The sequence below is a fragment of the Mustela nivalis genome, assembly GCF_964662115.1.
Source record: "Mustela nivalis genome assembly, chromosome: 3".
Classification (NCBI taxonomy): Eukaryota; Metazoa; Chordata; class Mammalia; order Carnivora; family Mustelidae; genus Mustela; species Mustela nivalis.
Window position 1 is genome coordinate 135,464,963 of NC_139022.1, and position 26,931 is coordinate 135,491,893.

Below are 26,931 nucleotides of genomic sequence, written 5' to 3' on the forward strand. Positions count from 1 at the left end.
GTAGAGGGAACAGGTCAATGTATCAGCCAAGATTCTCCAGAGAAACAGAACTAATAGGATGTATATACACATACATAAATATATATGATACATATGTCTGAGAATGAGAGAGAGGAAGATCAAAATTGAGTTTTTAGGAATTGGCTCACGTGATTGTGGGGATTGGCAAGCCTGAAATCTGTAACGGAGGCCAGCAGCCTGGAAACTCGGGGAAGGGTCGATGTTGCAGTCTTGAGTATGAAGGCTAGAAACATAAGCAGAATTTCTCTGTTGCACTCTGGAGGCAGAATTCCCTTCTATCCCGGAAAACACAATCTTTCCTCCTAAGGTCTTCAAATGATGGACGAGGCCCACCCACATTATGGATAGCAATCTGCTTTACTCAAAGTCTACTGACTTAAATGTTAATCACATCTGAAAAAATACCTTCCTGGCAACATCTAGGCTGGCGTTTGACCAAGCAAGTGGTCGCCACAGACTAGCCAAGTTGACACATAAAATTATCCACCACAGAGGGCAAATATTTGCATGGCTCCTTCTATAGGAGGGACTTAGAAGAGTCACATTCACAGAGATAGAAAGTGGAATAGTGGTTACCACGGGCAGAGGGGAGAGAGGAATGAGGAGTTAGCATTTAATGGGTCCAGAGGTTCAGTTTGGGATGATATGAAAAAGTTCTGGAGATGAATAGTGGTTTGCCCCGAAATGTGAACATACGTAATGTTACTTCACTGTACACTTAAAAGTGGTTAAAATGGTCAATTTTATGTTATGTGTATTTACCACACACACACAAAAAAAATGGCTGTCACAGACACTTAAGGTCCAGGCTGGAGAGGGGGATGGGGAGGAAAGGCCCCACACGAAGAATATTAACTCTTTCAATTGCTTACCAGATACTGTGTGTTGTCTACACATGCCAGGACCATGCAAGGTCCTGGGGAGACAGCAGGCAATGACATTGTAACTCAGAGTCTTTATCTCATGGTTGCGAAGAGCCCAGGAGGGAAGTGTAGCAATATCCCCATTTTACAGATGAGGAGGCTGAGAGGCTTACGATTTGATCAAGGTCAGACAGACAGTGGCAGAGTGAGAGCTGCGATCCAAGTCTGTCCAATGATCAAGTTATCTGTGGGGAGAACTGGATGGAAAGAACACATAAAATAATTTTTGTCCCCAAAAGTTTGGGGGTGAAATAAGGGAGAAAGGGGGAATGGTAGAAGGAGAAAAAGAACTGGGGTGGGCCTCCTTTTGGAAGATGGGGAAGACTTGAGCTTGTTTGTGGATGTGGGGGGTGAACCACTGAGGGATGGGGAGAAAGGTCGGGTTGAGTGGCTGAAAGCAAGATGGTGGCACATAGAAGAAGAACTCTTGAAGAGAGAGGAAGGGCAACAGCAGGGGCAGAGTTGAGGAGAGGGAGCCCAGGGATGGGGTGCAGGAGGAGCAAGGTAGGGGCATGAGCTCTTGAATCAGAGAGATATAGGCTCAGAGTTCAAGTCACATCCCTTGCCTGTTAGCCTTGTTGCCTTCAGCAAGCAACGTAAGCAGCCCAGACCTCAGTGCCTTCCCTCATTCAATGGGGATGGCAATAGGTCACGGGTTATTTTGAATATTAGTTAAGATATGAATGGGACGTGCCTATCCACAGTGGGTGCCTGGGTCAACAGGAGAGGAGGAACAGGATGGGCAGCTGAGAGAGCCCAGCTGAGATGCTGAGAACATTCCAGTCAGCCCAGAGTGCATCCTTCCCTGTCTTGGCTGCCCAGCATGGAGGGAGGCCAGAAAAGTATTTCTTCTTGTTGTGCTTGTGACTCAGTCCCCCTGAGACCACACCACTTGGCTCTGCCCAAGGTGGACCTGGGGTAAGGGGAATTGCAGCCTCAAGAAAGAACGTCCCATGGGCCACACGACTGGTACCTAGTAGACACGTGAGGTGGAAAGGATAAAACACTTGGCTCTGCTGCTCTGCAGCTGTATGACCCTGAGCAAGTCTCTTAGCTTTCCTGAGCCTCTGTTTCCTCATCCACCCAAGTGGGGTTTACAACCCTAGCCCCAAACCCTCAATGTCTCAGATATCTCAGAGTAGAGAGGAGCGTCAGACACTTGTGGGGAGAACTTCACTCCCATGGTGGAGCCAATGAGAGAAAATATCAGCATTATCATTTACAGAGCACTTTTTAACTTTTGCAAAGAGGTTCAGATTGTTCCAAGATGGGACCTCCCCCTTCCTTCCTCGCTGCTTTTTAGATCCTCCAACTCAGTCAACAAATGTTTCCGAGAGGCTAACTGTGCCAGGCCATGTAGTAGGGGCTGTTGACAGAGGAGTGAGCAAAGCGAACATCTACCACCATGGAACTTACACTTGATGGGAGAGAACAAACAAGACACCAATGTCTACTATGCTCGAGAGTGAGAAACACTATTAAAAATGTAGGAGTGGGGTGGGGGGTGGCGCCTGGGTGGCTCAGTCATTAAGCGGTTGCCTTTGGCTCAACTCATGATCCCAGGTCCTGGGATGGATCCCTGCATGGGACTCCCTGCTAAGCAGGAAGCCTGCTTCCCTCCTCCCACTCCCCCTGCTTGTGTTTCCTCTCTCTGTCAAATAAATAAATAAATAAATAAATTCTTTAAAATACATATGTAGAGGAGAGGGGAGCCTGGCTCAATCAGTTAAGTGTCTGCCTCTTGAGTCTGGCTCAGGTCTGGATCTCAAGGTCAAGGTCGTGAGTTTGGGCCTGGGGTTGGGCTCCATTCTGGGCATGGATCCTACTTTAGAATAAATAAATACATACATACATACATACATACATACATACACGTGTGTGTGTGTGTGTGTGTGTGTACATATATTTATTTATTTAAAATATATATATAGGAGGGAAATGTCAAAGAGGGTTTTATTTTAGATGGCATGGTCAGGAAAGGCTTTCCTGAGAAAGTGGCCTTTGACCAGAGCCTTAAATGATTTTTAAATTTTTATTTTTTTAAATTTAATTTTATTTTTTTTCAGTGTTCCAAGATTCATTGTTTATGCACCACACCCAGCAGAACCTTAAACGAAATGAGAGCTAAGCTAAGGAAATATCTTGGAGACTAAAACAGGCAGATAGAATCCCAAGGACCAAGGCCCTGAGGTGGGAACTCATGCGGCAGCCAGCATTCCTGCACCTGACCTTCAACTACAGTCTCATCTATGCATTCATCCATCCATCCACCTTCCTATTCCCTATCTATTTTATTTATCTGTCCATATCTCCATCTCTCCATCCATCCATCCATCCATCCATCCATCCATCCATCCATCCATCCATCCATCGACCCAACCATCCATCATATACTGGGAACCTCCAGTGATTCATCATTGGGAGGCATGGAGAAGACTTGATAAGAATTAGGCACCATCTCAACTGATATGGAGATCACAGCCAAAGGAGAGACAGGTACAAACACTTAGTGCATGGGATAGCAGCTGATGGCATGTTTTCCATCACTCACCGTGTACTTTTGCTAATGAAGATCTCTGTGTTTCCTCACCTTCATAGTTTTAGGAAATCTGCTCGGGTTTCACAGCTCAGGTTCTCGCTACCTTCTTCATGAGGTTTCTGGTCCTTCCCCTTTAAATTCACTACCCCTTCTGGTTGGGACCTTCACCCTGCACTATGGTGCTCCAACCTCTTTGGACTTCTTGTGTAAAAATAAGTCTCCTACTGGCTCATGAACTCCTTAAGATCAGGGTGAACATAGACAACAACAGTACTAGCCTACCATTTTTTTTTTTTTTAAGATTTATTTATTTATTTATTTATTTGACAGAGATGAGAAGCAGGCAGAGAGAGAGGAGGAAGCAGGCTCCCCACCGAGCAGAGAGCCCGATGCGGGGCTCGATCCCAGAACCCTGGGATCATGACCTGAGCCGAAGGCAGAGGCTTTAACCAACTGAGTCACCCAGGCGTCCCATAGCCTACCATTTATTGAATGGTTAATGATGTGCTTAGCACTGTGCCAAGCATATTTTATTTTATTTATTTATTTTTTGCCAAGCATATTTTAAAAACATTGCCTTATTACTCAAAATACACTTGAAGGGGACCTGCCCGTGCTGAGAGAGAGGTGCTATCATTATTCCCATTTCATAGATAAGAAAACTGAGGCACAGAGAGTTAAGTGATTTGTCCATGTCACAAGCTAATAAATGGCAGAGCTGAGACCTAAATCCTGGCCTCTCCAACTGCGAAGCCCATCTCCTGAATGCTGCTCCCCTTACTGCTTAGTCCCCTTACTGCTAACCTATACCCCTGTCCCAGCGGGGGCACTGAATAAACAGGGCAATGGTGAATTAAAGTTCATGGCCCTAGCACAGACACCTATTTTGAATCACATTTTCATTACTGGCACTCAAGTTTTGTGACCTTGGCCCTGGTCAAGTCAATTAATCTGTCTGTGTTTTAGGGGGACTCATAGGCTTATTGTGGAGTAAAAGGAATAAAAGAAGGTGAATGGGTGCCCAGCACAGGGTATGTAATCTATGTAAGTTAGTCACTTGTCTTATGTAAAGAAGATGGCGACCTCAGTTCCCTCACAGTTTGGCTCTTGGTTCTTTCACAATTGGCCTTTTGTACTTCCTCATTCTTACTTTACACTTGTGACTGAGACTGCCCAAGAAAAGTACCAGTATTTTTGCCTTAGGAACCTTTAAATGCTGCCAAGGACCTGCAAGAAGAAGGGCAGAATGAAGCATGGACATAGAGGGCCTCACCCGGGGGGGGTTGCGTAGAGCAGTGGGTCCCCATCATCAGCTCTCATGGGGACTGGCAGACAGGCCCGAGGGCTCAGGCAGCACTTATCTGCTCCTCCCCAGGGGCCGCATCAGTCAGGCCCTCGGACCTTCCAGGGCCTCCCTGTAAATCACCCTGGATGATTTATACAGAGACGCCCAGTCCGCTAATCCAGTAAACAGGATAAGCAGGGCCCAGCCGGATTTATGGGCTGCCAGAAGGGCCTTCACTGTGGGAGATGTGTGCACTGTGACCCTTCTCCTGACCGCTGGTCTGGAGTACCCTAATGGGCAGGGGTCAAGTCACTGAGTTCCAGGCCTCACTCTGCTCCCCCAGCTGCTGATGGTAATGTTGGGTTGGTCCCTTTTCCTAGTTGGGTTCCAGGCCCCGCAAGCCCAGGTGTTCACAGAGCAGCTGGCGTACAGTCAGCTCGTGGGGAAAAAACCCGGCTCCATCTAGTACTTCCTAACTGTGTGATTCTCTGAGCCATGGTTCCCCCTCTCCATGTAAAGTGACAATATTAGCACATTTTCGTGAAGTTGTTATTATAATGATAGTATAAGAGAAGGCATAGGGACACCTGGGTGGCTCAGTGGGTTAAAGCCTCTGCCTTTGGCTCAGGTCATGATCCCAGGGTCCTGGGATCGAGCCCCACATCGGGCTCTGCTTAGCAGGGAGCCTGCTTCCTCCTCTCTCTCTGCCTGCCTCTCTGCCTGCTTGTGATCTCTCTCTCTGTCAAATAAAGAAATAAAATCTTAAAAAAAAAAAAAAAGCAGAAGGCATATAAAGTGTTCACCGAGTACCCAGCACCCAGTGAGGGGCCCATAAGTATTGACAGATCACAATTATTTCACAGATAATGGCGCTGGGATATATCACAGAGATTCTCGCCCGGAGGGGGCCTGCCCGAGGGTGTGTTGCGGCTTTGGTCAAGCAGAACTAGAAGGAACCTGAGTTCTTCCATGGGCTGCAGATGGGTAATCATGAGGGTTTGGCAGAAAGGAGATAGGAAGGACTAAATATTCACATAGCTGCGTGGATGGATCTTGAAAATAGAGTGGAAAGAGAAAAAGCAAAGAAACAGTAACAATCATATAACTTAAAAATACACATCCCCAGGGGCGCCTGGGTGGCTCAGTGGGTTAAAAATACACCCCCCCCCACATACAGATGCAGGACAATCTCCCACAAAATCTCCATAGTATTTTTTATTGAAATAGAAAAGTTCATCCTAAAATCCATATCTAATTTAAAGGACCCCAAATAACCAAAAGCAATCTGAAAAAGAAAAACAAAGTTGGAGTTCTCATAGTTCCTAATTTTGAACATACGACAAAGCCATAGGAATCAAACCAATTGTGGCATAAAGATAGACATAAAAAGCAAAAGAATAGAATACACATTCCAGAAATAAATCCTCACATATATGGTTAACTGATTTTTGACAAGGGGGACCAAGATCATCCCTTGGGCAGTCTTTTCAGCAAATGTTGCTGGGAAAACTGGATAGTCCCGTGCAATAGAATGAAGTTGGAACCCGACTTTATACCACATATAAAAATTAGCTCAAAATGAATCAAACACCCAAACATAACAGTCAAACCCTCAAAACTCTTAGAAGAAAATATAAGGGAAAATCTTTATGACCTTGGATATGGCAGTGATTTCTTAAGTACTACACCAAAAGTACAGGCCACACACAAGAACGACAGATTGGACTTCATCAAAATGAAAACCTTTCGTGTATCAAAGGACACTATCAAGGGAATGGAAAGAAAACACATAGGATGGGAGAAAATAGTTGTAAATCACATATCAGATAAGGAATTAATATCCAGAATATATAAGAACTCCTACAAATTAAGAACACACACATACACAAACAACTCAATTAAGAAATGAGCAAAAAATAGAAAGAAATGGGCAAGTACGTATGCAGGCACTTCTCCTTTCTGCTGAAGATAACGAATGGCCAACAAGACCTCTGAAAAGATGCTGAACATCATTAATCACTAGGCAAATGCAAATCAAAACCACAGTGAGATTCCACCCACTATTATTAAAGAACACAATAAAATAACCCCCCAAAATAACAAGTGTTGGTGAGGAGATGGAGAAATTGTAACTTTTGTGCATGCTGGTGGGAACGTAAAATGGCACAGCCGCTGTGGAAGACTGGCCGTTCTTCAGAAAGCTAAACATAGAATCACCCCATGAGCAGCAACCTCAGTCCTAGATGTAGACCTAAAATAATCACAAACAGGGGCTGAAAAACAGATACCAATGTTCTAGCCACATTATACAACGGCCAATACAATGCAAGTGTCCACCAGTAGGTGAGTGGATAAATGACGTGTAGTACATGGGGTGTGGGTCACTCATAGGGAGGGATGAAGTTCTGATACACGCTACGATAGCTGTGGACCTTGATAACATTATCCTAAGTGAGATAAACTGACACAAATGGATAGATGCTGTATGATGTCACTTGGATGAGGTATCTTGAATAGGCAGACTCCTAGAGACAGCGGAGTGGTGGTTACCAGGGGCAGAAGGAGGGGCATGTGGGGAGTTAGCAGTCAATGAGCAGAGTTTCTGTTGGGGTGAGGGAAACGTTCTGGAGATGGGTGGAAGTGATGGTTGCACATCGACGTGAATATATTTAATGTCACTGAATCATACACTTAAAGATGGTAAACATTAGGGGTGCCTGGGTGGCTCAGTAGGTTGGGCGTCTGCCTTCGGCTCAGGTCATGATCCTGGGATGGAGCCCTGTGTCGGGTTCCCTGCTTAGTGGAGTCTGCTTCTCCCTTTCCCTCTGCCCTCCTTCATGCTTGTACTCTCACTCTCTTGCTCTCTCTCTCTCTGTGCTTCTCGAATAAATAAAAGTTTAAACAAGGATCAATGGTGGTTATATGTCATGAACACAGGAGCGAGAGTGGTTAACTCAATGCTTTGAACTTGAGGTCTAAGAAACAACTATGCCAGCTCATCCCAGAGGACAGAACAGTGGGTCATGAGGGGCTAAAACACCAGATGACAAAGTGGTCTTGGTTTGAAAGCCATCTTGGTTTGAAATTTTCATCATAAACTGTAAACCTCTAGGGCTGGCATTCATAGAGTGCAGGAAGCCAGATGATCTGGGCTGGAGGGTGACATGGACCTGCTTGCTTGCTCAGTGTGTTGAGACAGAGCACTGAAGACTTTGGTCCAGTTATCTGTTAAGGAAGATGGGTCTAGGAACACTGAGTATCGGGTGTAGTGGATTTGTTTTTACACAACACCTTCTCTGTCTCTTCCAGGGGCTGTGGTCAGGAAGGCTTCTAGAAAAGTCTAGATGCTTTTTCTTCTAGACTTCTAGAAAAGTCTAGAAGCTGTGGTGAATGGCAGTGCACCAGATCAATAAGGGGTTTAGGCATCTGAGAGGGCAGACACCTGTGAGCTACATATATCTCGGTGGGCTTCATGGAGGCAGTGGTAGTAGGGCTCATCTTGGCCACAAGGGCAGATGGGAGGTGGACAGGTGGAGAGAAGGGGAAGGAAGAACAAGAATAAACACTTTGAAGCTGGAATAAAAATGACAGATGTGGGCAAAGGAAGGAAGGGGAAAAGGGAGGCTGAGGAAGAGGGAAGAGGAGGCGGTGGCTCACAGCAGGGGCATGGTCCACAGGGCATCCACCACTCATCAGGCCCATTTACTCATTCACTGATTTGTTCCCCTATTCATTGCTTCAGCATGCACTGAATCCCTCCTGCATGCCAGACCCTGGGCTGGGGGCCAGGGATCCAGCAGCAAACACCCCAGATGGGGCTCCTGTTCTTATGGAGCCCACAGGGCCAGGAGACTGAAGGAACAGGCAAATAAAATGAAATAACATCTTTGATTGTGACCAGTGCTGGGAGGAGAGAAAGGGTGCGGGGGAGACCGGCTTGTTTGGAGGTAACTGGGAAAGGCCTTCAGGGAAGGTGGAGTTCAAGAAAAGGCCTGAAGGATGAGAGCCGTCAGACCTGTGAAAAGCGGGGAGGGTGAAGACCCTGCCAGGCAGAAGGCTGAGCTGCAGGTCCCCCCTGCAGGCGGAGATCCGGACACACGGAGCTGCAAGATGGCAGCTGCAGGTGCCTCTGCCCAGAGACAGCACTGCTCTTTCCTTGGTCCGAATTTTGCTTCCAGAAAAGCCTTCAGGGATCCTTCAGTCCGTTACACAAATGAGGAAACTGAGACCAAGAGACGGGCTTTCCTAAGGTTACAGTTTGTCCATGTGGGAACCCAGTTCTCCTTATCCCATTTAGATTCTTTCCTTCTTTGAAATGCTCATTTTCTCATCTGGATGTGGCCTCAAAGGACTCTGGCTTCTCACTTCCATTGGGGGACCTGACACAGGGACCCAGACATGCCATTGGAGCTCATGGACTGAGGATTTGGGGTCAGCTTGGGCTCTGTCTGCCAGATAAAAACACAAGATGCACACACATCCTGGGAGTTCCCGTGAACCACAATGCCATGGAGTTTGTCTTTTCCCGAAATTTCTACTTTGGCCCTGAAGAGACTTGTGGTTTGACAGTGGGGTAGAGATGGCCAAGAGATCTGTTTTCACTTAACTCAACGGCCCATGGGGAAAGAGGACTAGCAGGCTTGACAAGTCCTGAAGGGCAGAAGTGGGTCACCAATGGATGAATATCTCAGGAAGGCAGATTTCAGCCCAACCCTAGAATGCGCTTTCTGACTTCTCACCGTGTCCACCGTGGAGGCCCATCGCCAGAAGTATTCAAGAGGCCAAATGGCCATCCATTAAGGAGATGCTTGGGACGGGAGGATGAACTTCTGAGATATTATCCAACTTGGGCTCAATGACTATACAGGTTTAGGATTTAGGATCCAACTATAAGATTAATAATATAACTACCAAGGAGAAGTTGAATCCATAACTGAATAAATGATCCCTTCATTCTCATTCTCTATGGTCCCATTTTCTACGGAGTCGCTTGGTTGGCCCCCAAAAGGCATATCATTAGTCACCCAGGCATGACGGCACTCACTATGTTACAGTCTTAGATTTGTTCTAGGGCAGGGGCATTGGCTGGCAGCCTCAAGCACTTCCTTTCCCACCACCATGGGTCTCGTTGAGTACTGACTGAGTGTTCTGTGCTGGGCCACCTGACAGGCACGCCCCTCTCAGAGCTGTTCTGGAAAGAGGTTCTATTGATGTCTCTGACTCTAAGAAACTTGATTCTGTTACTCTTTGTCATCAGTGTGAGGGATCCTTTGAATTCTCTCTTGACAGCTGGAGGAGATTTTCATTTGCCCAAATCCAGTTTGAGGTTGAGCACAGGAAGTTCTGGAAGAGCAGGACCTTCCAAGTTCTGTGCTTGTCATGAGGAAACAGGAGAGTCTGGGTGGAGGGCCAAGGAGAAGGCTGATGGGCAGGGTGTTATTTGAGGAGAGCTGAGTGTGAATGCACGCGCCTGCGTGTGTATGTGTGTGTGTGTGCGTGCGCGCGCGGGCGCATGCATGCTGGCCATGCAAGGGGTATCATGTAATTCAATGACACAGTTTCTATTTCCAAAAAATGGATTCCAGGTCACTCCAAACACATCCAGAAATCATCTCTGTACTTCCAGATGAAGTAGAATTGACAAATAGCAATCAGAAAAATTGAACAAAGACGGGGTAGGACTCATTTTTTTTTTCCTCTTTCCAAACACTGGCAACAGCTTGCAACACTTGGCTCAGAATGCTGGACAGACAGCAGGCGGGGTTCTAGGAAGCTCTCTGCACCATCTCTGTACCTGCTTCCCTTGCATCTCCTGGGAGCTGAGACTAAGCCCACAGCCCCTGGACTTGCAGGGATGGTCACCTGCCACATTTTCTGGTCCCCAGGTTTGGATAGAACTTCAGCACATTTCTGCTTCTGCTTCTTCTTCTTCTTTTTTTTTTAAGATTTTATTTATATGACAGGCAGAGATCACAAGTAGGCAGAGAGGCAGGCAGAGAGAGAGGGGGAAGCAGGCTCCCTGCTGAGTAGAGAGTCCGATGCAGGGCTAGATCCCAGGACCCTGAGATCATGACCTGAGCCGAAGGCAGAGGCTTAACCCACTGAACCACCCAGGTGCCCCTGATTCTTCTGATCAAATTTTTGGAGAGGTGGGGTCTTTTTTTCTTTCTTTCTTTTTCTTTCTCTCTCTCTCTCTTTTTTTTTTTAACCTGGAAACAAACTGTAGCTGAGGGAAAAGAGGAGTTGCTTAATTTCAAGGTCCGTTGTGTTTTTCCAAGATTTAGTTCCCTAAAAAGTAGGATAAAACAAATAACTATTTACCACAACTAGGCTTTCTAATTAGCTCCCCTGTGTCCTCCCCTAAATTCAAAACACTTGTCTCCACATAAAATCTCCCGTAGGTACCACCATTAACACCCTTCAGAAGGAAGGGCCAGCCCACAGCTGGCAGCCCCTAGCTTGTGGGCTGCAAGCCACGAAAAGTGTGGGGCTCAGACAAAGGCGTGTGCAGTAAGTGTGGGATCCCAGCACTTAAGAAACCTTCTTTGTTGAGGGTGCAAATGTCATCGTACAGTGAGAGAACATCTGGGCCACAGAAATGGGGACTCAAAGGGCCTCAGGCCTAGGTCTGAGAGGTCACTGTAACTTCCACACAGTCTGGCAGAAGATGTCCAGTGCTCATGGAGAAAAGAACCCATTTCCACATTCTTTTGCCCCGGACACCCACTGGATGTTTATACATCCCTGGGAGAGGTTATCTGCGTTTGACTTGAGGCGGGCCCAACACCAGGCCTCCGATGGGTGAGCCTGGGAGATGTTGTGAAAGACGGCTGGGAGAGTGTGAGCGCGTGCACGCGTGCTGGGGGTTGGGGATTCAGAGGAGAGGATCCGTGGAATCCGGAGACCCAGAATCAGCTCCGTTGCTGGCCCTCCTCCAGCCACCCCTTGCCAGTGAACGAAGAGGTCTTCTCCTAGACATGTCAGGGTTTAAAGGGGCCTACCTCTGCCCTTAACTAGTTGTGTGACCTTGAAGAAGTCACATCCTTGCCTCAATGGACCCAACTATGAAAAGCTTATTGGATCATGGGCTTGAACCGGTAGTGGTTCTTCAGATTTTAGAGACTTTAGCTTTTGGGGAATCTGATGTCAGAGGTCTCTACGGGAAGGATATTTTACATGTGCATTTACTTACATATTTGGATCTTCTTAGACTCTGAAAGTCCCTAAGGACCCTCTGTAAGACCCGCTGGTGGGATCCTCCAACGCCCTGAGCACCGTGCTTATATACCATGGGTGCTTAAGAAATGTTTGTGGAATGAATCAGTTCTCCCTTTAAACTCTGACTTACTATAAATCTGGGATTCTAAGCACCTGGGTTGATTCCACTCAGGTGACTTTTGCAGACAGAAACAAAGGTAGAGAGGGAAGATCCTTGCTTGAGAGTTAGAGGCACGTGCATACACACACACACACACACACACACACACACCCCTTCTGATGGCCAGCCCTCTGCCGCACCTCTTTTCTCAAGCACCTACCGTGTGCTAGGCTGCAAGGACAGGGTAGTGAGCAGCGATGACCCCATCCCCCACTCCCGGGACTCACGGGATAGCCAGGCCGAGCAGAGACCTGTACCGGACCTGGGTGCACATCGAGGCCCAGACAGCTTGCACCCAGGGCCACATTCCAGCTTTCATGGGCCTTGGGCACTTTGGCCTCCATGCACCTTTCATGGCAGAAGCTCCATCAAAAATTATTTTAAAAGACCACTGCATAGGTATCAAGATGAATATAATCGGTTTGGATTCATTGTTATATATTCATTTTTTGGTTTGTTTTTTCATCTTGATTTTAAAAGAAAGAGTGACATTTCTGTGGGCCCCTGAATGTATCATGGGCAGCACGTATGGTGTCTCATGGATGGTTAGCCCTTCCTGAAGCTCTGTCTCACCCATCAGATAACACCAAATGGAAGGTTGCCAAGCGCGGGTTTTACAGAGAAGCTAGAAGGTGTCAGAGGAGGAAGAGGCCGTGGAAGATCCTGGAAGAAGACGGCAGTCAAGCAGAGCTCTGGAGGGTGAGCAGTAGAGTAGAAAAGACTTTCTGGACCTGGGAGGGAGCAGGGAAGCCAGAGGCCTGGAAGGAAGAACATGCAGGACATGGGTAGGTATGGGGGTGACCAAAGTCCCAGTGTCCCTTGACATGGGATTTGGAGGTCATTCAGTGTCTTACTAACAGCCCTACCCCCTTCAGGCACCCCATTTCTTCCATATCCCGTAGTAGAATCTCAGGATATGGAGAGGGATGAGGCCTAGGTGACCACCAGAACCACCACCATTTATGGGGCACTGAGTAGGGCCAGGCACATGGAGCACTTTGTCATTATCCCATTTTATAGATGAGAAAACCAAGGTGCAGGGGTGAAGTAACTTGTCTCCAGTCAAACAGCCAGAAGACCCAGAGTTGGATTTCCACAGAGGGCTCTCACCTCCCACCACTCTCCATGCTGACTCTTGGAGAGGCTGAAGGAGCCCCAAGCAGTCAACCACACTTGGGAAACCAGAGACCAGAGAGGAAACATGATCGGTCTTATGTCACAGGAGTTTTTCAACAGGGTTGAGAATCAAATCCAGGCATTCTGGCTCCATCCAGCTCAGCAGCCCTGTCCGGCAGTCAGAAGGATGGACGTCTTCTGAATGATCACACTGGCACCGTGAGGACTTCCTCATCCTCTCAGCCCCAGAAATCACAAAGCTCGTTTCCACTATGGCCTTGCCCCCTTCTGAGCCAGTTCTTCTGGCCCAGGCTGTTCATGAGGGTTCCTAAAGGCCCAGTTTCTGTAAGAGTCAGACTGATACCCCCTTTCTCAAAAGTTGTTACCGGAAAGGGGGATCTTTCTTCTCCTACCCCTATTCCCTGCCCCAGGGGAAGGCTCAGCAAGGACAGAAGAGGCTCCTTTGTGTCCCAAACCCATCCCTCCCGTGCATGAAGCACTGGCCTCCCGGGCTGGCTGTGCAGATGCTATCACGGGAATGAGCTGACTCACCTTCGTAACATCTCAGCCCGCTGGGCAGGAACGCTACTCTGGGCGCCACTGTCTTCCAAGGGTATAGACATAGCAAGCAGTCCCACGGTGGGACAGCAGGAGGGCCAGGGGCCTCCATGCCGTGCCCCCCTGGACTCTAGGAACAGGGCTGGGAAGTAAGGGGATGTAGAAGCTGTCAGGAAGGGCCTGGCTGAGTATCCAGGAGAGAAAGGGGGATAAAGGCTTGGGGCTCCTCAATGAGAATATCCCATCTCTTGGCTGAAGTGACAGGAGTTGAGGTGCATTCAATCCGAGACCTCACCACAGTCAGTGCTGACCAAGGAGGAAATGGGTGGTTCGGGGGGAGCTGAGTTCCCCTGTTCTGAGGGTGTGGAAACAGCGGCCGGCTGGGGACATTGGGAGGAGTTTCAGGTGCCAGGTGGGTGACACAAAGGTTCAGAGTTGTGTGGACTGGAATGCTTTCTGAAGCCCTCTTCTCATTTTCTGAGGAGGCAATGTGGTTTCATGGAAGGAAATATCATGACCTTAAATATCTGATTTCTACCACTTACTACCTAAAAGTGGCCCTTTACTCTCTGCGACTCAGTTTCTTCTTCTGTAAAATGGGGACAGTAACAATAACAAGGGCTGTTCTGAGAGTGAGGTAAGACGATGTAGATAAAAGTCCTGGTGATCAATGAGTTTCATTTCCCACTTTACAGGAGAGGAAACAGAGTTTTGGAGCTGTTGTTAAGTGACAGCCACAGTCTAAAGTTAAATGGCTGGTTGGGGCTGTGGCTTCAGAATGGGAAGACTGGCTTCTTCCAGCACAGTGGGCTGAAGTCCGCTTACTGAGCCCCTTACTGAGCACCCACAACATGTGGGGTTCCACTGACCAGGTGTTCTATGACCCGGGGCAATTATTAGCCTCATGTTACAAATGAGGCTCAAATAATTATGCCATTTGTTCAAACTCTCACAAATAAAGATGCGGCAGAGTCAGGATTCCAATTCAAGTCCAACTCCCAAGTCCATGCTCTTAACTAGGGGTTGGCAAAATACAGCCCATGGGCCAAATGCCCCGCACCCTGCCTGTTTTTATAAATAAAGTTTTATTAGAACACAGTCACACTCACTTACGTATGTGTTGCCTGTGGCTGCTTTTGAGGTTATAAGTGCAAAGCCGTTGCAAACCAACGATATGTCTTCGAAAACCCGAGCCATTACTATATGGCTATTTACCACAGAAGTTTGCCTAGTTCTTCTCTTAATCACCATTTTTTAAGACTTTACCTGAGAATTTAAAAAGAGAACCTCCTTAACACCAGGACTCATTTTTAGGCCAGTAAGTTAGTACTCAACATGAATTCTGGATAGAGATTGAATTACTGCCTGAGGCTACTTCTACCCCTCTTCCTTCTCTCCGGGAGCAGATCTTTGGTTGGGGGTGTTGAATAAAACAAAGACAAGGGCATTGTGCTGAGCACATGAGCACATGAACAACTCCTTATAACAATCTGTATATTGTTATATAATTAGAGGATTTTAAAAATTGTTTTATTTAACATTTTATTCTTTAGAATGATTTTATTTCACCACTTGCTGATATTTACAGTTTATTATTAATGCTATTTATTTTACCTGTATCAGAACTGTATTTTTTCTCCTTTTAAATATATAATCTATGTTTGAATGTAGAATGTCTTCTGCGACTGAACAAGTGAGATTTTTAGCCATAGCCAGGCAGATAATAGATTTTAATATACAGAGATCAAAGAACAAATCCAGTCCAGAAAAAAAGACACGGCAAGTGTCTTTGGGTGAAGCTGGACGGGAGTCAAGAGACCTTGGTTCTAGGCATTGCTCTGTCTAATCAGTTGGATGATTTGAATTTCTCATAAGCCTTCCTGTGCCTCCACTTCCCCTTATATAAAATGGGGCCATTGCACCAGATGATTGCTAATGGTTTTTCCTAGTATGGCATTGTATTCCCACAAAAGCCCACCCAAATAAAGCCTTTGGTGCAGAGGTGCTTAGAGGCAGAGGCTTAACAGAGATGACCTTTGATCCCACAAACGGGCATTCTCTTCTGAACCCAGCAATTCTTTACGGAGTAAGGAACAGTCTGCGTGCACCAGGCACCTTTCCAATCTTTTCTGGTTTTGTCACAGGATCCAGGACTCTTATCAGAAGAAGGGGGATTTAGGTCTGATGAGGATAGAGTGTCCCTGGTGGGCAGCGGAGGGCCAGTGGACGCCACAGTGGGTCTCCATGACGGGGAGGAGGTGGAAGCCAAAGGAAGCAGGGACTCTGGCCTGTCATCTCTGCTTGTCCTCAAGATGACTCTATCAGAGCACTGGGGAGCAGGACAGGACGGACTTGTCATCACCATTAGGGGTGCAGGTGTCCCCCTCTCTTTCCTGCTAATCCTCATTATGATTACCCTCTCTCTAGGGCAAGAAAGCAAACCTTTTGGTCTTTATTTCTTACCACTTTTTACAATTTGATAGGCACACACACACAAAGGAATTTCATTGTTCTTTTAATTTGTATCTATTTGATCACTCTAAGAGTGAACCTTTTTTCTTGTTTAGCTATTTGTATGTTTTCTTTGTAAATAATTTTTTTCTTTGCTAATGAGTTATTTATGGCCTTTGCCTTGATTTTTTCCTGTATCTTTTCACTTTTGATTTTTTTGAAGTTACATATTTAATAGGTAAATACATCTTTTGTTTTGGTAAGCTCTTACAAAATCAAACAAAATTGGGTATAGAAAGAAAATGTTAATAGCTTCCACTTTCTCCTCTGCAATTCTGAACTCCCAGGAAAACACTAACAATTTACATTTGCTGGGTAACTGCTATCACTTCTTCGGTATTAGTGCAAATTTATTCTCTCTCTTTCTCTCTTTCTATATATATATTTATTTTTTCTTTTTCCTTCTCATAAAAGTAGAAACATTCTTTCTTTTAATCCAAGATCTGTTTTAAAAAAATTTTACATTTCAAACTGATTCTCAGATTCCTATGCCTCTTTTCTGTTTTGCAAATTCTTTCCTGTTATCTTGACTTTAAGAGTTAAGCAAGAATCTCTGGTCACTTTACAGATTAGAGAAACTGAGTCTCAGGGAGGGCATGCAATTTGCCTAGATCGTTCCAGGGCTCAACAGTGGGACAAAAGCCCCAGGACAAGAACCTCCTGATTTTGGAGGGGGTTCCTTTTCTATGCTGAGTGAATCAGACCTTCTGCCCTTAAAGTCACCCTCCCAAGGTACACAAGCTGAGTTGGGGGTCCGAGAAAGTCTAAGTACTGAGAGAGTCAAATGAAGGAAGAGAAATTCAAATCAATCCCTAATGTGTTAGGTGACCTTGGGGTGACTTGTTTGCCCTCTCTGGGTTCCCTGGGTTCTCATCTATGAAGTATTTGGCCTTACCAGAGTATTTCAAACTGTGCTCTTTGGGGCTTTAGGGAGCCCTTGCTAGTTACCGTTCCTCAATGGGGCGCCTGGGTGGTTCAGTTGGTTTGGCCTCTGCCTTCAGCTCAGGTCATGATCCCGGGGTCCTGGGATCGAGTCCCATATCGGGCTCCCTGCTCAGCTGGGAATCTGCGTCTCCCTCTCCTCCCTCCTCGTGCTCTCTGTCTCTCCTTCTCTCTCAAATAAATAAATAAATAAAATCTTTTTAAAAAAGTGGACACAGGGAGCACCTTCAGGGGTGTCACTGCAGTAGTTTGTGCTGGTGAAAAGTTGGAAGCAATTGGACATGTCCACCCGTATGGGATGGGTTACCTGCCAGGGATCACTCATTTGTCATCTCTTTACTCATTCATGGAATAGTTATTATGACTTCAGGGCACTGCTCTAGACATGGGGAATCATCTGTGAACAAAACTGACCAAGTCTTCACCTTCTCGGAGCTTACCTGGAAGGCAGAGCCACCTGGCCATGACCTGCATCCCAGTTAGGGGACATGAGACGGATCCCTGCATCCCGGTGTGGATGGGTCTCTCCAGGCCATAGGGCTGCATGGTGGAAGAAGGGATCGAGACCAGAGAGGGCTGATTCCTTTCATACAAGCCCCTCCCTTACATCGGTCTGTCTGTGGATGAGCCTGTAAATGGAAAGGTGCTGAGGAAGAGTTGGGGGGGGTACATCCCCAAATGATGGTGTTGTTTCTGGAAAGAGAAATGAGGGTAGCCTGCACTGAGGGTACTTTAACTTTATATTTTTTAAGAAGATTTTATTTATTTATTTGACAGACAGAGATCACAAGTAGGCAGAGAGGCAGGCAGAGAGAGAGGGGGAAGCAGGCTCCCCACTGAGCAGAGAGCCCGATGCGGGGCTTGATCCCAGGACCCTGAGATCATGACCTGAGCCGAAGGCAGAGGCTTTAACCCACTGAGCCACCAGGTGCCCCTGTATTTTTTTTTTTTTTTTTTTGACCAAGGAAGATATATTCAAGTATTATTTGTGGTTAAACAATACATATAGATATAGATATAGATATATTTTTAAGTTTAAAATAAACTTAAGTCCAAAGAGAAAGAAAAGACAAAAAAATGTACAAGTTTCAGTTTCTCAGAGTCCTTCAAAATCTAACATGCTCAGACTCTAGAATCTACCTAAAGTGATGAAGCATCTTGGTTTGGGGATCAGAGATTTTAAATTACACAAACCAATGAATGTTACTGTCTGGGTCCAAGCACAAGCTCGCCTCAGCCGGAATTCGGTGTGTTCAGCCCCAGCTCACCCCTTCTCAGTCACTTCGAATCCCCATCTCAGCCTGGCTGGAAGGGAGCACCTCCCCTGAGACTTCTTTCACCAATGAGGGAACATAGGGCCAGGCACTGCGATTTCTTTTTCTTTTAAATTAACTGGATATATTTGACATATAACACTGTGTAAGCTTTAGGTATACGAAATGTTAAGTGATTTCTTGTTTTGCCAAGGACTCAGTTAATGGTAGAGCCCATCTCGAAGGGGGAAGCAAGCCTGCCTTACCTCCAGATTCCGGGTCCAATGTCCCAGGGGAGGGGACAGAGTAGGAGAGCCGGGGACGCCATCCCCCAGCCTCCCCCTGGAAGCTCCAATGACGATTTCCTGAGTCCCGGTGTCCAGCACTTGCTGAAAGGGAGCCTTGTTGACATGGAAGGAGATCAAGGCAGCCGGGGGGTGCCGAAACCTACTGTCGGGTCCACATCTCCCGAAGAGATAGGGACACTTGGGACACTGCCCCCACCCCCTCCTCAAGCTCTCTCCATTCAAATTCCACGGGGCTTTGGAATCACTAGACTGTCTCCCGCTCCCAGGAAACCCCAGGCTTCAGTGGAGCCAGGCGACTGGCCATCCATCACCCTTATCTCCTGGCTCTGGCGGCCCCAGGTCCCTGGCCTGGATGGGCCCAGGGGGCAGGAGGGGTAGGGGAGGGGTGGGGCCTGGGGGGTCCTCGATAACAAGAAAGGCAGCTGTCCCCTGGGGGAGCTTCAAAGTGCCTGGAGCTGAAATTTATGTGCAGACTTGCTCCCATTAGGGGTCAAAGGGCCATTCATCCCACAAATAGTCATTGAGCACCTACTACGTGCCAGGCACTGGGCTCGGGCCCGGAGATTTTGTGGTTTGTAGGTCCAAAGCTTAGCCCCAAGCCTGGCAGATGGTTATAGGGCAACACAGGTGGCTGTTCTTATGACTGCAGTTGATAGATACAATCGCTCATCTGTGATGCATGTGTTGAGATGCTGTGTGCTGGGCAGTTGCTGGCAGGGGACACAGCATGCAGGCCTGGGGGTGGGGTTTGCAAGAACCACCCTCCCCCACCCGCTTCTCCTCAGCTGAGGACTCAAGGTATGCAAAAGGGGGTCTCTGCACAGGGCCCTGGAAAGTCACTGGACTCGACCACTTCTCAAATCCCTTTCTCTCCCAGACTCTAGGGGCCCACATCTGCAGAGCTGAGATCTGCTTTTCTGAGATGCTCGCCAATAGGTTCCTAGCTCTGTCCTGTGAGCCTTACGCAGACTCTTAAAACCTCAGTGTATTCATGAACAAAATGGGGATAGCAACAGTTCCTGTCCTGACTTATCCTATCCTATCTTGGGTTATCATGAGGATAAAATGAGAAAAAGATTCTAAAACACTTGGCATAGGTCTGCACAGTTCAGTCTTCAATAAGTGGTAGCCACTAACAAACAAAATAGTGATAGTCCTCGGAATCAGAACAGGCAACAACAGCAGCAGGAGGAAGGAGTAAGAAACATTAAGACCTAAACTTTCTAGGGAGAAAGCCCTTCTCTGTTCTCAGGGAACCTCAGTTTGGCCAGGCAGGGCACACAGGGTTTCCAAGGATGCATTGTTGCTGCAGAATTCACATCAGCAGAAGAGGAAAGACATGGGGAGCTGGCACACTTCTGCTCCCCACCATGGGGGCAGTATAACTGCCGATGAGCAAGGGGAGGTGGCCCCGGGAAGGTTGATAGGTTTCCCAGTGTCGTGGAGCTTGGGTGAGCTGGGCTTCAGCAGAGCTTGTCCCCCACCTATACCCCTGCCAGTGCTGCAGGGGGAGCTCCCCAAGGACACGGTTGTGGGAGAACTGTGTGCCCGCTCCCCCAAATGCATACATTGAAATCCTAACCCCCAGTATCTCAGAAGGTAGCCACATCTGGAGACAGTGTCCTTACAGAGGTAATCATGTGAAAATGAAAGCATCTTGTAAAACTGGTGTCCTTGCTCCAGGGGGAAATTTGGACAGAGACACGCATGGAGGGAATGCGATATGAAGAGACCAGGAGAAAACGGTCATGTACAAGAGATGCCTGGACCACAACCTTCCCTCACAGCCCTCCAAAGGAACCAACGCTGCCAACACCCTCGTTCTGGACTTTCCAGCCCCAGGACTGTGAGGAAATAAATTCCCATTTCAGGCCTGTAGTCTGTGGGGACTTAGGGCAGCCCTGTGGGCAGAGTGCGGAGCTCCTCACAGACCCCATGTATGGGCTAAGTGCCCAGGATTCCCTGACGACGTCCTGGGCAGGCCGGGGGAATGATGTGAGCAATCATCCTATTCCTCCCTAGAACCCGGGATGTTGGACAGAACCTGGCGGCCAGCAAGGCCGTGTCTGGCCACCAGGTCAAGGCCATAGGATTGCTCTTTGTTTCCTGTGGCTCTCTGAGCACCAAAAATTCATTTTCTGGGTGCCTTCCTGGGGAAGCTCAATGAACCTCACTCACGTCTGTCCTCTGGGAAGACCTGGCAGGCGCGCCCTGGCCTCCCTGGGACGGGGGGTTTGTCAGAGTCTGGGAATTACTGAGCTGGCTGAATCTCTTCCCTCTTCTCTCTGTGATCCTTTCTCTCATCTTTCCCTTCCTTCTTCTCCGGCGTCCCTCCTCCGGGACTGTGCTCTGTGGTATCCTCTCCACATCCCATCCCCAGATGGCTTCCTCCAAGCCCCACTCTTCCCAGGCCACCCTCACGTGGTGGCGCTCAGCAGGAAAAGCTCCCTTGTCCAAAGCCCTAGGCTGCCTTGGAGAGGGAGGCAGGAAAGTCTAAACTCGCTACTTTGGAGCTGAGAAGAAATTATCCAGAGCTGGTTTCTCCTCCCACGTTCCAGGGAGGCTTGTTCTTGTCCCTGGCCTGGATACATTATTATATTTTGCTTTAATTGCATTAAAGCAAATGACTATGCCCCCTGTGGTTTGGATCAGGTTGAGGATCTGATAATCAACCTTGGCACAGTCTAGACAGGAGTCACTTTGAAGCTGTTTTTAGCAGGATGAGAACAAACAATTTTTCCAAAGTGGTCACATTAGACAAACAGGGTGGTGGGTCATCTTTTTGGGAAGGAGCAGGCCCTGGCTCCAGGCTGCCTGCTGACGGACTCCCAGGCTCCTGGGAGGACTGTGGACTGGACTCCCTGGGACGCAAAGAACTTAAGTAGAGAGGTCATAGGCATAGGTCTCCCACAATGTCAAATCTTGTCCAGGTGCCTCTTCCTGGAAGCCCATCCTGACTGACACCACTTGGCCCAGAGCTGAAAGGCAGCAGAGTGCTGGGAGGACACAGTGGGCCTTGGAGATGGAAGAAAGAGGGAAATCACCCAGGGCACCACAAAAGGTGGACTCGCTTGATGCAAAAGTATTCTCTCTTCAGCTGTGCTCTCTGGGCCTCAGTTTCCTTGTGTGAAATGGGATGGCTAGTGCTACCGTGCAGGGCCGAGGGGAGGTTTCTGAGAGTGTAAGCATGTAGAGCATCCACATGGTGCCTGGCATGGGCTCTGCACTCTGCCTGGTGGCCTTTCCCTTACAGGAGCCACAGCTCCCCTCAGCCATTCTCAGAGCCTTCCCTGGTCCCACAGTTCAGACTGAAGAAGTTCTGGCTTCTGTGGCAACCAAAGGAACCTGGAACCCTTAGCCATGCTCTGGCTCCAGCTCCCTGGCCCTGGGAGGGAACTCAGTTTTCCTCTGTCTCTGCAGAAGCTCTGACCAAATGGTTTCTAAGTTCCCTGGCAGCTCTGACATTAGAAGGTCTTGAGCAGGAACCAGAGAGGGGCAGGTCCACGGCAGAAGACTCTGCTTTTCCAAATATACCCTGTGCTCCATCCTGCTTGCTGCTCTGGCTGGGGACCAGCAGCACGGGCCTTACCCAGGAGCGGGACAGAAATGCAGACTCTCAGGCCCCACCCAGGGCACCCGAATCAGAATCTGTATTTTATTTTATTTTTTTTAAAGAATTTATTTATTTATTTGACAGAGAGAGATCACAAGTAGACAGAGAGAGAGGAGGAAGCAGGCTCCCCGCTGAGCAGAGAGCCCGATGCGGGACTCTGAGATCATGCCTGAGCCGAAGGCAGTGGCTTAACCCATTGAGCCACCCAGGCGCCCCCAGAATCTGTATTTTAACAAGATGCCCAGTCCTTGAAAAGCTGTTTTATATACAATCAGTCTGAAACGAGAATTTGAAAAGGCTTTTGTTTGTATATATTTGAGGAATTGTTAAAAAACTATGAAGATGTCATTTTTTTTTTTTTTTTTTCAAAACCAGTATAGCTGTTGCAAAAATGTTAAAGGAATCCAGCACAGTTCAGGGAAGAAATGATTTATGGAACTCTGGCAAACAGCTTTTTCTCCAGGGATTGATCTTTCTGTGTAAGTCAGGGTTGCCACTTGCCTTTGGATCTTTGGTCTCTTCCCAACAAGTGTCTTGCTCACGCCTGATTCCTGGAGGGCTGTGTGTGTGTGTGTGTGTGCGCGCGTGACGGTATCTTGCAGCTGATCCAGTGGGCAGGGACTTCAGCAAAGTCAGCAAAACCAGGATGGAAATAAACTGAATTCCTGAGAGCTGTAGGGTAAGCACGAGGAGCACGGGAAACCAGCGCTCAGATAAACTCAAGCAGCGCACATAGTCTGTGGATTAGTCAGCCACCCTGGCTTTCCAGCAGGGCCTGTCTGCTAGAGGGCTTCCTGCCTCTCCCTGCAGCCCAGCCTCCAACGGGGCTGAGTCCTGTTTCTCTTGCTCCATAACAAAAGCCCCAGACACTGGACCATCCACTTCAAGGAACTGATTCCCCAAAAGTGAGCACCACGTTGGCAAAGATCTTTATACAAGAATATACATCATGTACTACTGATAAGAGTGAAAAGCCAGGGGAAAAAATCTGAGCATCCAAGAGTAGGGGGCCAGAAGTCACTTTGTGATGTATTTTGAGTCCGCAGGCAGTGCCCGGGAGCAGATCAGCTCTCATGCTCAGGAGTCAGCAGGTCTGGACCTGTGCGATGTTTTCAGCGAGTCATTTAGCCTCTCCGAGCCTCAGCTTCCTTGGCTGGAGAATGGAGGTAATCCTGATACCAAATTCATTTTCTTGTTTTCAGGATTAAATGAGGACATGTGTGGAAAATATCTAACACAGAAGCTGGCACATGGTAAGTGCTTGGTATGTGTTGGTTTACTGTGCTCCAATTCACATGGAGAAAAATGTCGTACATGGACATTCATGCCGTGGAAATATAGATGTAGTATGGTGAAAGCTAAAAAAGTGGATTGTAGGGCGCCTGGGTGGTTCAGTTGGTTCAGTGTCTGCCTTCAGCCCATGTCATGACCTCAGGGTCCTGGGATCAAGCCCCATATCAGGCTCCCTGCTCGGCGGGGGTCTGCTTCTCCTTCTTTCTCTGCCCCTCCCCCCAGCTCGTGTTCTCTCTCTCTCTCAAATAAATAAAGAAAATCTTCCAAAAAAAGAGCAGATTATAACTCAGCATGATCCACTTTATAAGCCTATGTGTATGTATTCACATTTAAAATGATATGAATTCGGGGTGTCTGGGTGGCTCAGTCGGTTAAGTGTCTGACTTGATTTTAGCCAAGGTCATGATCTCATGGGGCCCCACGTGGGACTCCACACTGAGCATGGAGCCTGCTCAGGATTTTCTCTCTCCCTCTCCCTGTGCCCCCCCCTTAAAAAATTATATGAATCAACAGCCACATAATAGAACTGTCATTGTTAAAAGAATAGGAAGTGGTTGAACACCATGTAACCATGTCTCATCTCTCAAACTCACTTCCATCATCTCTGCCTGGGAGCACCACGGAAAAGCAGAGTTGGACCTGTCTTTCATAAGGAACATAAAGACAAAACAAAAGTGGTACCAACTAAGTACTTACTAGGAGCCAGGCACCCTCCGGGTGTACTACTAGCCAATTTATTTTTCACAACCACCTATGAAGTGGCTACTCTTAACTTCCCATTTTACAGATGAGGGAGCTGAGGCCCCCAAAAGCCTTAGTTGTGATTTGCCTGAGGTCTCAGAGCCAGAAAGCTGTTAAAGGATGGTTTCAAAGCCAGGCTCTTAATTACTATGCTGTGCCACCTCTTAGACATTTCATTTTACCAATAAGGAAACTAACACCCAGAAAAGCAGGGCATCTGGCCCAAGGCCACATGCAAAGCAGGAGCAGAGGAAGAAGTAGGACCAGGGCATCCCAGGGCCCTGGGTAGTTAGCGTTTGCCGTCCTCTGCAGCCAGAGCCTCCGGATAAGTCCAGGCCCTTGGCAAGCAAGGGAGACAACCCATGAAAGGCCTGCACCTTTGCCCCGGAGCACTGAGCCCCGCTTTAAGTCCTGTGTAATTTAAGGCAAATGGAATCCATATGGCTCTGATTCATTTACACTTAAATCTTCAAAATATTGTGTTTTAAGAGCTGTTACTTACAAAGCCTTCAAAACCTGTTAAATAAGATTCAGCTCCCCCATGCCTCCTTCCCACCCCCACCCCCAATCCAGCCTCCCTCCCCAGCCCCCTTCTCCACTGGGCTCACACCAGCATCTGGTGGGCCTGGAAAGACACTCCCTCAGACTTGGAAACCTGGCTGTGGGCACAAGGAGACCATTACTAGGATGTCCAGAGCAACACTTTTTTGTGGCAGATTTACATCATGTGATACCATACAGCAGTGGAACCCAATAAACAAGGTCTATACATGTTGAAACGGACAAGTCTCACAAACACATCGTTGGGAGAAAACACCAAAACAAGTTGTGGATGAAGTCATAACCATGATACCAGTTACACAAAATTTTCAAACCTTGAAAATTGGGCTGTCTGAGTGGTGCAGTCAGTGGAGCACCTGACTCTTGATTTTGGCTCAGGTCATGATCTCAGGGTTGTGGGATCGAGCCCTGGGTCTGACTCTGCACTCAGCAGGGAGCCTGCTGCAGATTCTCTCTCTCTTTCTCTCTGCCCCTCCCCCCACTTTCTCTCTCAATAAATAAATAAATAAAATCTTTTAAAATGCCAAATCATTTTTTAGACATATAAACTACTCTGATAAGGTTTATTTTTTAAGCTGGTCATGGGTACGTGAATGTTGGCTACATCACGGATACATGTTTGTATAATCTTGAAAAACCACCTAATCAAATTAAGATTAAAGTTTATACTTTGCATCAGTAAAAGAAAGTTAGCTTGTATATTAGAAAGTCCAAGCTGCTCATTTCATGGAATGGGGGGAAGGAACTAATTGCGAGTTTGTTAGCTATGGAACACTTACTATTTTACTGGCCAAGCACACGTCATCTCAGTCCCACACTGCTGCTCTGGGGTCGACGTCAATGAGATCTCCATGTCAGGGGTGAGGCAGCTGAGGCTCGGAAGTTTCCTCCAGGTCATGCCGCTTGTAAACCATGGGGTCAGAATACAAACTGCGGCCTTCTGCCTCCCAGCACGCACCCCAGGTCCCATGCTGTGGAGACAGGCATTGTTATTTGGTGCTGACCCCCCATTCTCTGGGTTTGGTTTCATCATTGCCAGCCTGAGCCTCTGAGTAGTCGGAGCGACCTGTTAGCGGTGGCTCAGGGAGGTAAATCCACAGAAAGCAGACCAGTGAGCCTCTTGACTCCTTGTCTAGTGCTCTTTCCATACCAGCCCTCTGGAGAGCTGGGCGTGGGAGAATGTAATCGTGTTTACTGATACCTTCCACTTTTTTTTCTTTTAAGATGTTAAGATTTTCCTTACAGCTCTCTCATGTAAGAGAGCACGAGAGAACACAGAGAGCACGGGGTAGAGGTGGGGGTGGCAGAAGGAGAAGCAGATTCCCGCTTCCTGTGCAGTTTGGTTACTTCCAAGGGGAATCAAGACCCCAAAGTCACCTTGGCCAGGCTGGGGAACAGAGTTGTATAGAAAGGAAGAACCTGGTGAACCTTGGGTGTTGTAGCTAGCTCTCCTTTCATTCATGATCCAAACTATCAGTCAGGGGCCCTGCAGGAAACAGGTGGTATGCTCAAATAGCGTAATTTGAGAAGAATGTAAGAAAGGGACTATCCACAAATTTATAGGGGGGCAGTGTTGGAAAAGCAATGAGTCCCAGTGCAAGGGACTGAGGCTGGCAAGAGCAGTGAGCTGTTATCACCTAGGTCTGGGGGATAAAATGAGGAACGTTCTCTAATTGAGACGAGCAACTTTCTGCTGTGGGCTGTCCACTCAGAGCTGCGGCCACTGGTAGAAGGTGCAGCCAAGCCAGCAAGGAGGGGTCAAGGAAATGTGTCCCAGTGTCATGCTCCTCCTTCCCTCAGATGCCCTGCAAGTACTCCTTTCAGCCAAATCTAGTGGGAAACAAAGGCCAGGAGACTCAAAGCTATTTATGCAGGTCGGCCTCCCAGGG

The 26,931-nt window shown here is 47.6% G+C and overlaps 1 long non-coding RNA gene across 2 annotated transcripts; it reads right to left on the minus strand.

The window, feature by feature from the left end:
- Positions 1-126: 126 nt before the first annotated feature.
- On the minus strand, positions 127-26,176 carry LOC309861273. 2 transcript variants are annotated; one of them, XR_014309836.1, is made up of 3 exons: positions 25,822-26,176; positions 894-1,141; positions 127-244 (listed from the first exon to the last, which is right to left on the minus strand). It is a non-coding gene; the product is annotated as an uncharacterized lncRNA (long non-coding RNA). The 2 variants fall into 2 exon arrangements; XR_014309837.1 differs by lacking the exons at positions 127-244; positions 894-1,141 and adding exons at positions 15,048-15,086; positions 17,714-17,902 and having other exon boundaries at positions 25,822-26,174.
- Between the last annotated feature and the right edge of the window lie 755 nt (positions 26,177-26,931).